The 16,147-nt window shown below is 43.7% G+C and overlaps 1 protein-coding gene across 1 annotated transcript in view; it reads right to left on the bottom strand.

Moving 5' to 3' along the window:
* Positions 1 to 13,896, bottom strand: part of Akap11 (A-kinase anchoring protein 11) — a 43,058-nt gene extending 29,162 nt beyond the window's left edge. Inside the window, exon 1 of the mRNA XM_032918187.1 lies at positions 13,774 to 13,896. The gene's annotated coding sequence lies outside the window, so the exon portion shown is untranslated. The remainder of the gene's footprint in view (positions 1 to 13,773) is intronic.
* Between the last annotated feature and the right edge of the window lie 2,251 nt (positions 13,897 to 16,147).

The following is a 16,147-nucleotide window of genomic DNA, read 5'->3' as shown; positions in this document are numbered from 1 at the left end:
TAGAATTATACACCTTACACACAGAACTCTCAAATTAATACTGACTTTTAAATGATGCTGTCATACAAACTTGGGGATGGCAACAGACTGGAACACTACTTAGCCGCCAACTGTTCTATCTCAATGTAGAAAGCTGTCCGACCACTGAGGGCAGCTTGTGCCGCACACTGAGGACAGTGAGAAGACAGCGGTCCTGCTGGACCCAGGCCTTGGAGGAAAATATTTAATTACAGTAAAGGCTGAAGTAGAGAACTGGATTCTAAATAACAACAAAACAAAACACAACATGACAGCAGTACGTATTAAGGAAAGCTCACATACGCTTCAATCATCGGTTAACCACACTCATCTCCTCAAGGCATGCCTGACTGAGGTTTCCAAGGAAGTGTCTTCAGCACAACTTCATTCTAGTCCTCTCCACAGATCTTAAAAAGGCTAAATTTTAGTACAGTTCTAATTTTATATTCTATTTCATCTTTTATTACAGAGGTGTGAATGCATATCACCCATCATCTTAGTCATTGGTCTGTTGCTGTGAAGAGACTATGACCAAGGCAACTCTTATAAAGGGAAGCATTTGTCTGAGGGCTGGCTTAGAGTCTCAGGTATTTAGTCCATTATCATCATGGTGAGGAACATGGCCATGTCAGTCTGTATTTCACTTAAGCCAAACACCTACTAAAAGAATCTCTGTGCAAAGTAAGAGAACTCTGTGGAATAACATGGCATGCTTCTAAGAAGGAGAAAAAAACTTTGCAAATCCAAAAGCAGGTGAAGGACAAAGTGGAATAGTGAGGGGCGACTCCCTCATGCTGCAGAACCAGGAAGACGCTGGGTTACAATTGCACAGGAGCAAACATACATCTCCCCTTACAGTACTCTCATAGCAAGCTTCACACTTAACGCCTGCTTATGCCCTATTCTGAATGAATAAAGAGGAATTCTAAGCAAGAAATCAGTTATAATAAAAAGGAAACAATTGAAAAGAGAGTTGTAAGAGACAAGCCAAGCAGAAAGGAACAGCAAGAAGTGGAATGGCTAGAGCTCAGGCAAGAAACAGAAAATAAGACCACCACCATTAAAGTAAACCTTCCGAGGAATAGCACAAATGCAATATTCATCAGGAAAATCGGGTTTAATACAAACTGTACATACATATCTAGAATAAAAAAATCACAAAATTTATGAAGAGACATGAAAACAATCAGAGAAACAACTATAAAGAACAAAGAACAGATCTGTAGAGCACTGAACAAATATGCACACCTCCGATCCTGGAACTTCATATCTCGAAACCTCCCTGCACACATGCTTTTGCAAACTACAGTGCAGAATATAGCACGCAAATACAGTGCAAGACTAGTCACTGAACCAGAAACAAAACCTAAAAGTAATCTAGTATTTCACTGATTTAAATAAATTCACATATTATATATTGCCCAGCTGTGGGAAATGAACAATGCACACTTGAGTGAAGAAGCAGATTTGCAAAATGCTACAAATGACTTCAGACTAGCAGACAGATACCGTCATATGTGAACGTTTACACAAGCCTAGGAAGCATCTTGAATACAGTGCTAGACACTGATAGAGGATTTTTTTTATGTTACAAAATGTCATCTATCTGATTTATGGGAAGATGATAAATTATCAAATAAAATAATGCCAGTTCCAACACACGGGCATTATCCCATTCAGTATAAAATCTGTAACTATTGGGTTGGGGATTTAGCTCAGTGGTAGAGCGCTTGCCTAGCAAGCGCAAGGCCCTGGGTTCGGTCCCCAACTCCGAAAAAAAGAAAAAAAAACTGTAACTATGTACATACATATATATATATAGTACATATGCACATACATATACATACAGATACTATAAATATACCCTATAAATAGATACAGGCAGTGGGTTTTTAAAAACTTCTTCTTTGTGAATTTAACATCATGCACCCCAATCTCAGTCATCTCCCTGTCCCTTCATATCTACTCTCAGCCCTCACAACCTCCCCCTCAAAAGAAAATAAAAGATGGGGCTGGAAAGATGGCTCAGCGGTTAAGAGCACTGACTGCTCTTACCATAACCCTAAGTTCAATTCCGCAGCTACTATATAGATGGCTCATAACCATCTATAATGGGGCCTGATGCCCTCTTGTGGCACACAGGTGTACGTGCAGATAGAGCACTCATACACATAAAAATAAATAAATCTTCAAAAACAAAGAAAAATCTCGATGTGGAAGCTATAGTGTGTCATGGTAGGTCCCTTTTGTACACACATCTTTACTTGCAAATATTCACTGCAATGAGTCACTGGTCTGGTTTGAGGCTTCTGGCTTCTGCTATACTATCAATACTGGATCATCACCAGGACTTGTCTCAGATATCCTGTTGTCCTGTGCCATGGAGGTTCTGTCACTTTGGGTTTGTAGGTGCAGCCCCTTCACTCCATCCAGCAGTTCCTAGATGAGGTAGATGTTGGGGTGAGCCAACATAAGGCCCTGGATCTGGGCCTGGGTGGCAGCTGAGTTGGTCAGCCCACCTGCTTTCTCCCATATACACACTACCAGGCCAAGCTCTCCAGAACTGCCCAGGCTAGCTCACCCAATGGCACAGACAACAAAGGGCTGGGCCAGCTTCTACTGTGCTGTTCAGGACAGGTGCAAAGTGCTGCAGGCAATGAGGGCAGGAGCTGTTCTTCAGCTCACCCGTGCCACCAACAGCAGAGTCAGCTCTGCTGTGCTGCCTAAGCAAGGTGCCCAGGGCCACTCTCCCGAGCACTGTAGCTGGTGAGGGACATGGCCAGCTCTCCAGAGTGCTGCAGCCAGTGAGAGGTAGGGCCAGCTCTGCACAGCCCTTGAATATCAACAATGTCCAAGAAGCAGCCCAGACTAGGATCATGCACATGGCCTTTGGTGTCAGTGAGTCCTGTACATTGACACAGATCCCTACTGCTTCATAGCCATGGACCCAGATAAGGACCTCAGCAGCGGCACCAGGGGTTGGGACTTCCCCATGGCCTCAGGAGGCAGGGCAAGCTCCTCACATCAGGTTAGTCCTCTCTACCTGAGTCTCCAGTTCCACCTTTCTTTCCTTCCCATCAGTCCAACACACCACAGTGGCTCCCGCTGAGGACAAGCCATGCAGCTGGTGAGTCTCTTGGTGTCTTCTGCCTGCCCCTGCCTCATGGCTTAGTGGCCTATAGGACTCTGGATATTTTCTGCCCACCCACCCTATGTGGTGTGACAACGGGTGGGCCTCTGGCCAGATAGTGGTTTTACGGGGACAAAATTATCTCGTAATTTTCTAGAAGCACATAAATTCCTTAATGATTTAAAATGCAAAACAAATACAACTTCCTAAGCCTTCCTAGCTCATCTCTATCTTAAGAACCATTCAAGTCAATAGCATCTGTAACTTGACCTTTTTTATAATCAGGACTCAGGTGTAAAACTCCTTCCTAACAGTAACTGTACCCCATGACTCTCTGCACTAGCTCTCAAACAACAACTTGAAAATCAGGTTGTTTCTAAAGACACATACTTACGAGATCCATTTTTATCAATTGTATTCTTTCTCTTTCTCTCTTCCTTTCTTTTCATTCTTTCTTTCTTTCACTTATTCACTTTACACCCTGCTCATTGTCCCCCTTCCTAGTCACCCCCTCCTCATTCCCCCATCCCCCTTCCTCTAAGCAAGTGGACCCCTCATGAGTACCTCCATCCTAGCACTTCAAGTCTCTGTGAGGCCTTAATACTTGCTTTTTTAATCCTTGTCTCCATTGGTTTTCTTCCTATTTAGTTTTCCAAAGATACTTTTTAACCTGTGATTTGAACTACACGATTAAGTTCCTAATTTAGAGTTTCCATTCAGTCCTATGCTTTAGCTTCAATTCCTTTTCTCTAAATGTTCTACTAGACATTAAAGTTCAGTATCTGCTGTGGTTTGGGTGTGGGCTGTTCCCCAGAGGCTCCATTCTAGAGAGTTGGTCATCAGTATGGTAGAGAGAGTGGAATATTAAAGAGTTGGGGCTCTGGGGACCTCTAGGCCCTGGAGGCACAGCCATGACAAATGAATTAGTGTTGCTCCTTGGCAGTTCTGGTTCCCACTGGACTAGAGCAAGCACTCCAAGAGCTGTTATAACGCAGCTCCTTCCAGTTCTCTGGCTTCCCGTCCCACCACTCCATCTCTTCCGTCCCCTCACTAGGGGCTGAAAAGGTAGAATATGGAACTTTCGGTCTCTAAATTTGTGAGCTAAATAAATGTATTCTCTCTAGAAAACAACTCAAGTATTTTATTAGAGCAACACAAAACAGACTAAGCCAAGTACAGTTATTATAAAAATAACTATGCTTAAGCTGGGTGCGGTAGCACAACCTTTAATCCCAGCACTGGAAGGTGGGGAGGCAGGTGGTCCCTAGAGGGAGTTCTAGGACAGTCAGAACTACACAGAAAAACCCTGTCTCCTAAATAAATAAACAAATGTGAATTTAAAGGTATGCTTAAAACCTGAATAAAGCTTCTCTAAACACTCCATTCTATTTCATTATATACCAGCAAACCAACTGTATAATCAACCATGATTTTCCCTCAGTCATTACTGATGATCATAGCTAATAAAGTACCAATTCCTGATCTGTCATGCTTTAAAATCTACTCTTTTCCTGTATCTCTCTCTGAGGAAAGTTGACCCTCCCTCACCTTCCCCTGCCCCTTCCCCAACACTGGTCATGTCCTCTATGCTTTCTCTCCAAGGGGTTGTCTTTACTCTTCGGGGCACTGTCTGTACACATCTCCTCTGTGACTCAGGGAGATTACGCTTGGATTTGAAAATGGCAGGGTTCAAGTGCCCGCTAAATAAAAAGCAATCCTACGATTGCACACACTGGACCCTTAGGTTCAGGACTGAAGCAGGACTGAGAGGTCAAGGCTGGTCTAGGCAAGACTCTAAAAACCCAGTAATCTTTAAATTAAAGAGCTGAGTATATACTTATATGTTCAATAGATATGCCTACATATAATGTCTTCTTTAGTTGATTAACAGGTCCTACTGTGTCTGAGATATGTAACAAGTGTTCTAAATATATTTCAACACATACCAAATGGTCAAGTGTTAAATTTAACTTTGCATTGAACTACAACAAAACAGTACAGCATATATATGAAACACTGGTTTTCAAACATCAGACAACAGCAATGTAGGGTGTAACTGATTCCTCAGAAAGGAAACACTGCCTGCCAGCTACTTCCAGGTCACAACACAGGACAGCAAAGCCGGGGAGTCTGGCAGTCACAGTGAGTTCTAGAGACAATGCTGGCCCATGTTAGAGAACAGAGTGTTAAAGGAAAAATGCAACAGTAGCAAGTGCTCCAGAGGTCTAAAGGAAGGTTTTCCTATAATTGTTAGCGAAATACAAATTAGCATCTGAGGTTGAGGAGTGATTCAAGAGCAGTATACCAAGCAGTAGTTAAGACCAAACAGGGTTTGGAATACTTCATATTCTCACCAAGAGAGTAGGGAAAAGCAAAACTCCTGTAGCCCATCAGACAACATGCAGCCTCCCCAGAAGCCACCCACATTGGGAAATCAAAACATCACCACTAACAAAACTTCAACGTGGGCCTTGAAACAACCCTCAGAGTACAAATAATCTAACTGTGCAGTCCAGCTACAGCCAGCTCTCTGGAAAAGTGCACATCAAGGAAGCAATACTGGAAAAACTCAATGGTGGGCAGACAATATGTAAAGGAGGGAAACCTGACCCTAACAGGGAGTGAGAAAAGGGCAACAACTGCACACCTAGAAGTGATACACTGGAAACAATGTGAGAGAGAGAGAGAGAGAGAGAGAGAGAGAGAGAGAGAGAGAGAGAGAGAGAGCCGAGAGAGGGCCTTGAGCGAGCACGCAGCATCTGTGCGCATGAGCATGAAATCAATGTTATGGCGTATGATGCTGATCCTGGTTGTCAACTTAACTTCATCTGGAATCCATGGAAACCCAGGTAGCTGGATACACCTATGAAGGATTTCCTTGTTTAGATCACTTGAGGTGAGATTTCTCAAGTCATGTGAGGCAGAAGACCCACCCTAAATCTGGGCTACCCCTTTTGGTGGCAGCCTACATAAGGAAGCTTTTGCTCTGCACCTGCTCGCTCACTCTTGCTGGCAAGTTCATCTACCCTGTTGCTGGGGCACTGCTTCACTGGTGTCAGAGGCTGCTTCTGCAGGATTCCAGCACAAACTGAGGACCAACCAAGACACTGAACATCAAGGACTGAAAAACTAATGTACTTTTGGTTTTTAATTTAGGAGTAGCCACTTTTAGACCAGCCAGCCCACATCCTATGAGCCACACTAATAAATCCGTCCCCTTTTTATTGGATATTATTTTACTTACATAAATGTTATTCCCTTTTCCAGTTTCCTAGACATAAGCCCCCATCCCATCTCCCCTCCCCCTTCTTCTATGAGGGTGTTCCCCTCTCTCCAACCATCAACCCCTTCCCGCCTCCCTGCCCTGACATTCCCTTACACTGGGGGGGTGGGGGGGACAGTCCAGCCTTAGCAGGACCAAGGGATTTTCCCCCCATTGGTGCCCACCAAAGCCATCTTCTGCTACATATGCAGCGGGAGCCATGGGTCTGTCCATGTGTACTCTTTGGATGATGATTTAGTCTCTAGGAGCTCTGGTTGGTTGATATTGTTCTTATGGGGCTGCAAACCCCTTCAGCTCCTTCAGTCTTTTTTCTAACTCCTCCAATGGGAACCCATTCTTAGTTCAATGGTTTGCTGCTAGCATTCGCCTCTGTATTTGTCATGCTCTGGCTGAGCCTCTCAGGAGACAGCTATATCAGGCTCCTGTCAGCATGCACTTCTTGGCTTCATCAATATTGTCTTAGGTTTGGTGGCTATTGTACATATATGGGCTGGATCCCCAGGTGGGGCAGGCTCTGAATGGCCATTCCTTCAGTCTCTGCTCCAAACTTTGTTTCCATATCCCCTCCTATGAATATTCCCCCCCCCTTTAAGGACTGAAGCATCCACACTTTTTAATACATAAAAACACACTCAATGAATTCTGTTCCTTTACAGAATTGACTAATATACTGTGCCCTATACATTCAAGAGGGAAGAAAACATGATCATGATAAAGGAAGAAACACAAGACATCAGACTATAACAGAACTTCTGACAAGGAAAGAGGGGAACCCTGCAAATGAACAGATTAAGTCAAGAGGAGTGGGTTGGGAGATGGGAGAGAGGATGAGGTGAGGGTCAATCAAAACCAAAGATTGTAGGAAATGCCTGACATGTGGTTGATAAAACTAAGTATGAAGAGGAAGCCTGCACAGGTTATTAAGTGAACAATTCAATGCCAAGGTGCCGTATGAGTTGTTAGTCCGGGAGGTTCTACAGCCCCCAAAACAATACAGGAACTGCCACTGTTGGTGGTTGCTGGTAGACCATATTACTGAAGATACCACACGGAACTGAGATAGAAGCTTCCTCCCTGCTGGAAAGTGCTATGTAGGTTGTTGGGGGTGGATTTTCATAAACAGGCTTACTCATCTGTACCACATTACTAACCTGTCAGGCAAGATCTGCCCACTGATGCAATAAGGGCAAATTATGAGAATAGCCAATGGCTTTCTCACTGGAACAAGAGGGAGTTCACATCTGGTACGGCAAACCAAAGTCCCTCATAGCTGGGGGGGGGGTCACAGGCCCTAGCTACAGTTTTACAGAATAATGTGCCCACCAAATTATCTTCTAATTACTCTGTGTAGCTCCACAGATCAAAGACGGACAGTGGTAATGCAGACAAGCAACCAGTCAATGATGAGATTCACTGACTACTGAATGCTCAGGAGACCTGTCCCATCCCTCTAATTCACAGAACACAGAGAGGAGATGGATGGAATGGTGTCCCTACATGAGGGGCATGCACTCAAAGAAGCTGTACTCACCTCGACAAGACCTACTTAAGACTCGGCCCATCAACATTTGTTTCAAAGGAGGGACTCACAAGGCTCAACCCCTCCCTGAGGATTGATAGACAGTTAAAAGTAGCTACGGAGTAGAGCTCCACGAGACTTCCCTCCTCACCAACAATCCATAGGCAGTAAATGGTTGATAGGGAGAGTGAGAGATTTCCTTTAGTGTTGTAGCCACTGGTGAGGTCCTCCGCACTACGCTCCTGTAAATAATCCCTCACCTATATTATGTAAGAAAGCCTACTGAAACTCACCGGGTCACCAAAAAGTCACCAAAGTAGAAAGAGACTAGTTAGAAAGAGAAAGGGAGTCACCAGGCGTGGGAGGACATAAGTTAATGGGGTGAATGATTAATACATTATATTCATGTACCAAACTGTCATGACACTGTGTAATTCCTATATGAATAAAAACGCTAAAAATAAAAGAAGTGGGGTTGGGGATTTAGCTCAGTGGTAGAGCGCTTGCCTAGCATCGGTCCCCAGCTCCGAAAAAAAGAAAAAAAAAGAAATAAAAGAAATATTTCTAACATGCTTGATGCATTAACAGCAGATTTAATACTGAAGTGAAACTGTAGATAATATAATAGAAAATATAAAACAAAAAAATATCACAGCAAAACACAGGAATTTAAAAACAGGCAATCCCACAGCATTAGGACCTATTAAGCATCGTTTTTGATTTTTTGGGGTTTTTTTGTTTGTTTGTTTGTTTTAAAAAGTAGGTACATGGAAAAGGTCAGTTGGGGGACAGAACCAAAAAAAAAAAAAAAGAAGGCAAAGCAGTCTAGAATTGGCCTAGAGTGTACCAAATTTGATGAAAACAATGACAGATCTAAGAAAATCCAATAAATATTAAAAAACATTTTTTAAAAACCACCTATGTGAGTCACAACCAAATTGTTAGAAACAAAAGGACATCTTCCCAGTGATGAGGAAGGAGAGTGAGGCGGACAGCAGGCCTGACACTAGGCAGCCTGGAGCAGGACAATGATCATCAGTTCTAACAACAGAAAGAGAGGAAAGTGTTAACAGCCACACAGGATAAAAAATACCTTTCAAAGAGTAAGACAAAATAAATTTCTTCTTACTAATCAGGGCTGTGAGGATTCATCACCAGCTGATCACAAAAAATTAACTATGAAAAGAAACTCTTCAGGCAAAGGAAAACAATACCAGATGGACCTAAACCTTCCAAAGTAATAATGAAAGATGAAACGGTAAAAACAGTAATGTAAGAGTATTTCCTCAGTTTGTAGTCACTTTTAAAAAATAGCGTTAAAGATATCAACTGATTAGACACTGAAGTGAGCGGCACGACAGAGAGAACAAAGGATGTGGTGGGTGAGCTGTGAGAAGTCAGTCATTAGATGCTACATCACGTATAAAATGATACTGTGCGAAAACAGGCCGTGCTGAGCTAAAGCTCTAAGCCCTACAGTGGCCAGCAGAGAAAGGAAACAGAATTAGCACTAACAGTGAGCAGTGGGAGGACAGGGTGATGCTGTCCTCTCCTGCAGAGGCAAGGCTTAGGCTTGCCTCAGCCATGACAACAGCATGGCAAGGCAGGACTCACATGCTGGTTCCTTCCTCAGGCACAGAGTGCTGCTTGACTTACTAAATCTAAAAATACCACAACTCTCCTAACTGCCTTCCTAAACAATAGCCAATTACATTAAGGAGAAAGAGCATTTCCATTTCTACAATGACTAAGACACTGGCTTTCTGATAGTTTTTGGCTGTTCATATCCAGCACTAAGGGCCAGATCAGTCTTTGCTGTAAGGTGAGGTCCTCCAGACGCCAGCTGTGAAAAACAACTCTCTCGAAGTCCTCTCATGTGCCTGGCAGAGCAAAGCTAGCTTTAGCACTTGAAACTATGGTGCCTTGTACTACAATTAAGTGGATGCATTTAAGCCTTGCATTAACTACTAGCAACATTCACCTACCAGTCCTCAAGTGTCTGTAACAGTGGCTAAGATACAACAGCAGAAAACCTTTCAGTCAAGAGTTCACTTACTCTCCAAGGCCAGGCCTTACTTATCTCTCTACATTCTTCAAAGGTCTTAACAAAACCAAACCCATTATTTACTGAACTGAACAAACTAGAAGGTTAAGGGAATTAATTGTCAAGCATATGAAATTGAGGGACACTGTTAACAATGTCTAAGTGAGCAGGGTCACTTAGACAAGAACTGTTTGAAGTTAACCATTTTTATTTTCTTACACAGCCATAGAAAAATGTCACTGGTCTTTCAACCACATTCCTAAAGTACGTCTAAGTCCAGCCAGCCATTGGTATTTCAAGTATCAGGGCCTTGTTGACAGATATTAAGTATGAACTGTAACTCCCTCTACAGCAGTTGTAAATATAACTTCAAGAAGAAAACACGCAAACTGAAACCTTCAGCACTATTGTCAACGCGATCATGCTGTCATGACCACACAGTTATGTCCTTACTACTATGCACCATCCTCTACAGACTGTCTCTGAACAAAACCACGGCAGGTTTTGGAGTCATGGAACAAATCTCTTCCCAGGACTGCCTGTGACTCCCTGACTCTAACGGTACATCACTGAAAAGCATCACACACATAGTGAGCCTCTGCCCCAGGCTGCCAGGAGCAGATAATGTGGGTGAGGCTGATGCAGAAGGTGTGCTGCCTGGCCACAGGAGAATCATGTAAGCCTGCACAGAGGCCTTCATCAAGGATATCTAAGGAGTAATGAGAAGGGAGGTGTGAAACCTGAAGTTAAGGTCTGAACTTAAGAGAAGCAGAGGAAAAGCAGAGTCTTCACCAATTATGAAATAATTGGAAGACGGTGCTTTACATCAATATGGTATTAGCCAAAAAGCAACTAATAACAGATTTACTCAATGTCAAACCTGGAAATGGTACTCTAAGAATCATTTATACATTCTGAATTTAAAGCTGACCCAAGACAGTAGAAGAGAATATAAGATTATCCAAAAATCTAAAGGAATAATTACTATCAATGGTTCAAGGCAGGTAAAAAGAAGAAGAAAAAAAAAGCAGTGGGGAACCACAATTATGTGTCAATCTAAAGCACAGGTGGTAGGAGTTTTTAAAGAATAGTTCTAAGTATGTGTAGTCAGCACTAGACTGAAAAGAAAAATGACAATTTCTTCTCTGAACACTGCAGAAGCCCAGTACAGAGTCAGCAACAAACAGGACACATCATACTTCTGCACCATAACTGCAATTTGCCAGCTAGAAAGAAACTGTCACACATGTGAATCTACAATTCTCATGGCATCATTATGCCCATTATATAAATTATTTTAAGCAGTCTGTCACCTAACAAACCCAAGAGAACCTGCCCTGGAAAGGGACCACTGAATCTGGTTACAACTCTAGGTAGCTGAGACCAAGTGCAATGCAGGACTTGGGGGAAGAACTCAAACCCTAAGACACTACAGTACACCAGAGGTATCCATCATTTCCTCCCAACTACAGATGTCCCACATCCTAAAGACCTTGCTGAACCAGTCTGAGAAGCCACATGTGTAGTTCCCCACCATCCATCTCCCGTTGTCAACTTCCTACTCTACATCTTCCTACTCTATGCTAAACCAACTTGACAAGACCTGGAAAGCTGACCACTGCTTTCTCTCCATGTACAGACATTTTGAATTGAGAGTTAAAGAGGTCAGTAGAAACTATGATGCCAAGTCAAGGTGGGTCTGACGTGAACACTCTGGCAAACCAAAGAACAAAAACCAAGAGGTTTCAGGAGAAGGTGATTATTTAACAACTGAGGAGGGCATGCAGCTAGTAGTAGGGAACTAAAAGAAAACTCTATGTGCTTCAACCTCAAGATGGTCCAGTTTCCCGGCCACTGAGCTAGAATTGCAAACTGGACCTTGGCATCAGTGTTACAAAATTATGACAAATGCCTTTTTCAAGTAAGCTAATTCTTTTGGCCTTTTGATTCTGGCAGCCAAATAATCCTCAAACCATTAAGGAAGGTCAAAGGAAAAACACCTAGTCAGAGGCTAACACAAAATCACTAAGCTTCCTCCTCCTGTCAAGTCCAGTCAATAATCCATACATTCTAAGTGCTTATCTTCAGGAGGTCATTTTCAATTAATTTCTTTCTCAAAGGAAGAACAGAAAAGAAAAAAGAAAAGAAATGGATCTGCCCTGTTTGCTTTTAAAACAGTAAGGCACATTTTTTCCTGGGCCAGAATGCCAGTGTGTCTGCCTTCTACTGCCACTCAAGCAAATGCAGATCTTCTAACCTCTCAACACTCGTTCTTACTGGTTAATTCTTTTTACTACCAGGGCCACTTCACAAAAAGAAAAGGAGAAAAAGAAAAAAATTTACGTAAGTAATTACTCCATCCAAAGTTAATTTAATTGCTTTCCAAACACAAGACAAAGCAACCACTGCCCTAAAAGTCTGAAACCCTTGCCACAAGTTAGAGGAATGGAAGGGAACTTTTGTAATCTCCTTTGCCCATTCACCTAAGTTTTTCATATCTTCATGTGTGGCTAGAATTCCCCTATTTATAACTGGAATTTTCCCTTTAGACAACCTGCTGCATTATGCTTTGAATTGGCTGAGTTCCTTTCCCAGACACTAAATCTTTGGAATTAAAATTAAATGTACCATCCTTTCTCCCAGAGGATTTTCTTCTGTTTCCTAGTCGCAGCCCTGGAATTCAGAGGTTAGAGAGAAGGCTAGCAAAACTCGCACTATAATTATGGGGTTCTAACTTCAGTATCTTCAACGACTGGGAAAAATCACTGGCCACAGAGTATTTACTGCCAGTTCCTTTCCAGGCAGATCAGTTGAGCAGTTTCATAGCTATCTATCTACATTAGCCACAGCACAGCTTATAAACCCACTTCTTCCCCCAGTTCCCTCATATCCCTTTATCCCTCCTAAGTCAGCTACTAACAACACAACTAATTGTTTAATTTACTGCCAACCCATGATTCACAGTTCTGCCTGGAAAACACAATTAAGTATGAATAACCAGGATATTCCTTGAAAAATGCTCCTACAGTTTGAAAGATTAGGTGTCACTATTTAAAATGACATCAATCATACCAAGCACTGAGCTGCCTTCTACCAACACACACACACACACACACACACACACACACCCCAAACGCGAAGATATTAAAACAAAATCATCTTTGCATAAATAAATACTCCACCTTTCCTGATACTCTTATTTTTAGATATTTTCATACATAACAAAATTGAGTATCAACATAAATAACACTGCTAACAAGGTGAGAAGATGCAACGGAAAACAGGCGTTTTAGAAGCAAATGAATAATTACAAAGCTAAAAAGAACTGCGAATATTAACTCCAGTATGCGCCAAGGCCATTAGCGATGTGTCTCAGCAGTATTGCTCACCGTGAAATGCCTTAATGCCTAAAGCTAAGCCACCTCCAACTAATACGGTTTTTTTTCTTTTTAAAGACCGTAAGCAGAGCTAAAGGGCTGTCACCAAGCCATACGAGGGGTTTAGATTGTACTGTCACTGTGGTTTGGCCAGCCCATTTTCTATTTGGTAGCGCAGTTCGGATGCTTGGCCAGCCTGGGGGCGACGTGACAGCGATGCAAACAGCGGTATCTGAGGTTAGGGCAACGTCGCGGACCCGAGCTCGGACGCTGACAGGGAAGGATGCTGCTGCGGAGGACAAAGTGCACTGTCCTCCCGCCTGCGCCCCACGCAGCGAGGCCACGGCGCCCGGCCGCAGTCCGGACCAGGCCTGCTGGCTCCCCGCTCCCCGCCCCGCTCACCCGGCGGCGCAGCCTCTCAGTTCCCGGGCATGTCACCCTCCCGTCACGGCCCGCAACGCCCGGTGGCGCGAGCCGCGGCGCAGCGGCGATCCCTCGCCCGCCCCAGCCCGCGACGCCACCGCCGCCGCCTCCCCACGCCGCCCACTCACTCTCGCGAGAGCAGTCGCACCTCTCGCGAGAACAACCCCGTGGCCGAGCCCGCGCAAAAGGAACAAGGAGGGGGGAAAAAATCTTCCCACGTGCTCTGGAGGGCAAAGCGGCGGGTCGCCCGTCACGTGACGTGGAGGCGCCCTCTCCATTGGCCGGGTGGCCCTCGGCCCGTGGGAGCTTTAAACCCGAAGCTGACCTACGAACTCTCCGCTGACGTCTTGCGCGCTTCCTGGTGCGTTGCCTTGGGAACCGCTTAACCCTTTCCTCTGGCAAGCAATGGAGCCTAGGCAGCTGACGTCCGCCTCCTTAGACTATCTGCCTTGGTCCGCCCCACCTTCTTGGGGCTGGTTTCCCACAGCGCCAGCCCACTAGATCAAGGGTCCACGCACGGCCCATCCCTCAGAATGACTCTGCCCGGTTCCCAACATCACCAGGGAAAACCAGGGGGTTGGGGGATGGGGGAAGCACCAGGCCTCGGGCCCAATCTGAACCTCTGGAGTCAGTCCAAGGGGAATGCACCTCCCTACCCCATGGGCCATTGAAATTGGGAAATAAGGCTTTGACCACCAAGAACCCTAGCCTTGGATGACAAGCTATGTGACTCCTGTTTAAATCGGAAGGATCAGTACAGTCACGTTGCATGGTCTCCTCAAGGACATCCGGTCCTCAAGTTGGCAGAGAGATGAGAAAGACGTTTTGAAGTATATATTCCTTACTTCTTTTGTCCTCTTCAGGGAAGAGGAACAAGAAAGAGTACATTCATATATTCGTTTTCTTCAGCCGAAAGCTGTCATCCTTACTACAGCTTTTTAGTCATCATCCCAGTTTGTCTATTGAACCATGATGAAGGCAAATAGACGAGGATGTAGAGATTGGGGGCTGGGAAGAGAGATCTGTAGGTGTTAACTCGCAAATCATCACAATCTGATGGTGGTTACAATTGGGCCACTACTTGGGGGCGGTGCCCTTGTGGGAGGAAAGATAAAAGCAGTGATTTGGATAATAGCCCTACAAAAATGGGAGGGCAGAGCATCGCTAGCAAAAAGTAGGATAATTCACATGCCCGAAATTCGGATCTAATGTAGCACATTTGAACGACAACAAGAAATAAACCTGGAATGATAATGGAGGCTAGATCTCTTACAGTTGTATCAACCAAGAAAAGAACCGGGGAATGTACCCTACAGTGAGCAGCTTTAAAGATTTATTTTTTTTTATAGGAGGGAATAATAAAAATTAGCTTTTTAAAAATATTTTTTAAAAAAAATATGGAACATAAAATAATGTTCTTTGTAGATTTTATTAGAGTGAGATTAGAAAAGAGGTTGGAGGCTGGAAAAAAAAAAGAGTTTAATTCAAAACAAAAGAAATCAGGAAGTCTTCCAGTATGAAACACTCCACTAACTAGTGACATAAGCAAGTCATAAGCTCTTTATGATCCTGAGTCTCAAGTTCCTCGTACATAAAACAAGGCACTCTGGTCTCCACACAGGCTGGCTGAGACTGAATTCCACTTTGTCGCGTTTGCCCTGGCAGGGGAAGCAGGTGAGGGAAATGAACTTTTCTGAAAGGCGAAAGAGCAGGCTGGGCAAGCCAAGTGAAATTGGACCTCACACACCAACTGAGAGACTGTAACTGACAGCCAGATACCAGGAATGCTTTCCTAAGACATGCTGGCCCCTGAGTGTGAAAACGGAAGTAGCACCACCTGCTCACCCCCATAGTCCCTTCCTCTGGAGCCACTGTGAATCTATGTCACATCCAAAACATCCCCATGTGCCTGACCAGAGCAATGCAACATCTGAAAGTTAGCATCTTACTTTTAATAAGATTTAAGAAGGGAAAAAGGTGTCAAGTATTATTTTAACAAACCTTTAAAAGAAATCTCCCCACTCCTTCAAATAAGGCTATTTTAAAGGCTAGTTTGGAGTGCTCTTTGGGATCTTTGCAGCTCTCATACGGATTAATAGAAGCAGCTGCTTGGTATGGCTAACTTAGGCAGAGGACTCGACTCTACCATCCAAACATATTAACAGGCTCATAAATCATCCCAACTCACTCTAGCTGGGAAGTGATTGTGGTCCTTCGTGCTAGCTGTTTGGAGTGCTATGGATATAAAGAGAAAAGAAATGTAAGACCTCCTAAAGTATCCCTAGTTCTTAGATTCTTTCAAAACATCTTTTACATGCATGCACACGTGCATTATATAAATATATGTGTGTGT

This window comes from Rattus rattus, chromosome 12 (assembly GCF_011064425.1).
Source record: "Rattus rattus isolate New Zealand chromosome 12, Rrattus_CSIRO_v1, whole genome shotgun sequence".
Taxonomy (NCBI): domain Eukaryota; kingdom Metazoa; phylum Chordata; class Mammalia; order Rodentia; family Muridae; genus Rattus; species Rattus rattus.
Note: the sequence above shows the minus strand (reverse complement) of the source record. Positions and strands in the feature narration are given on the sequence as shown.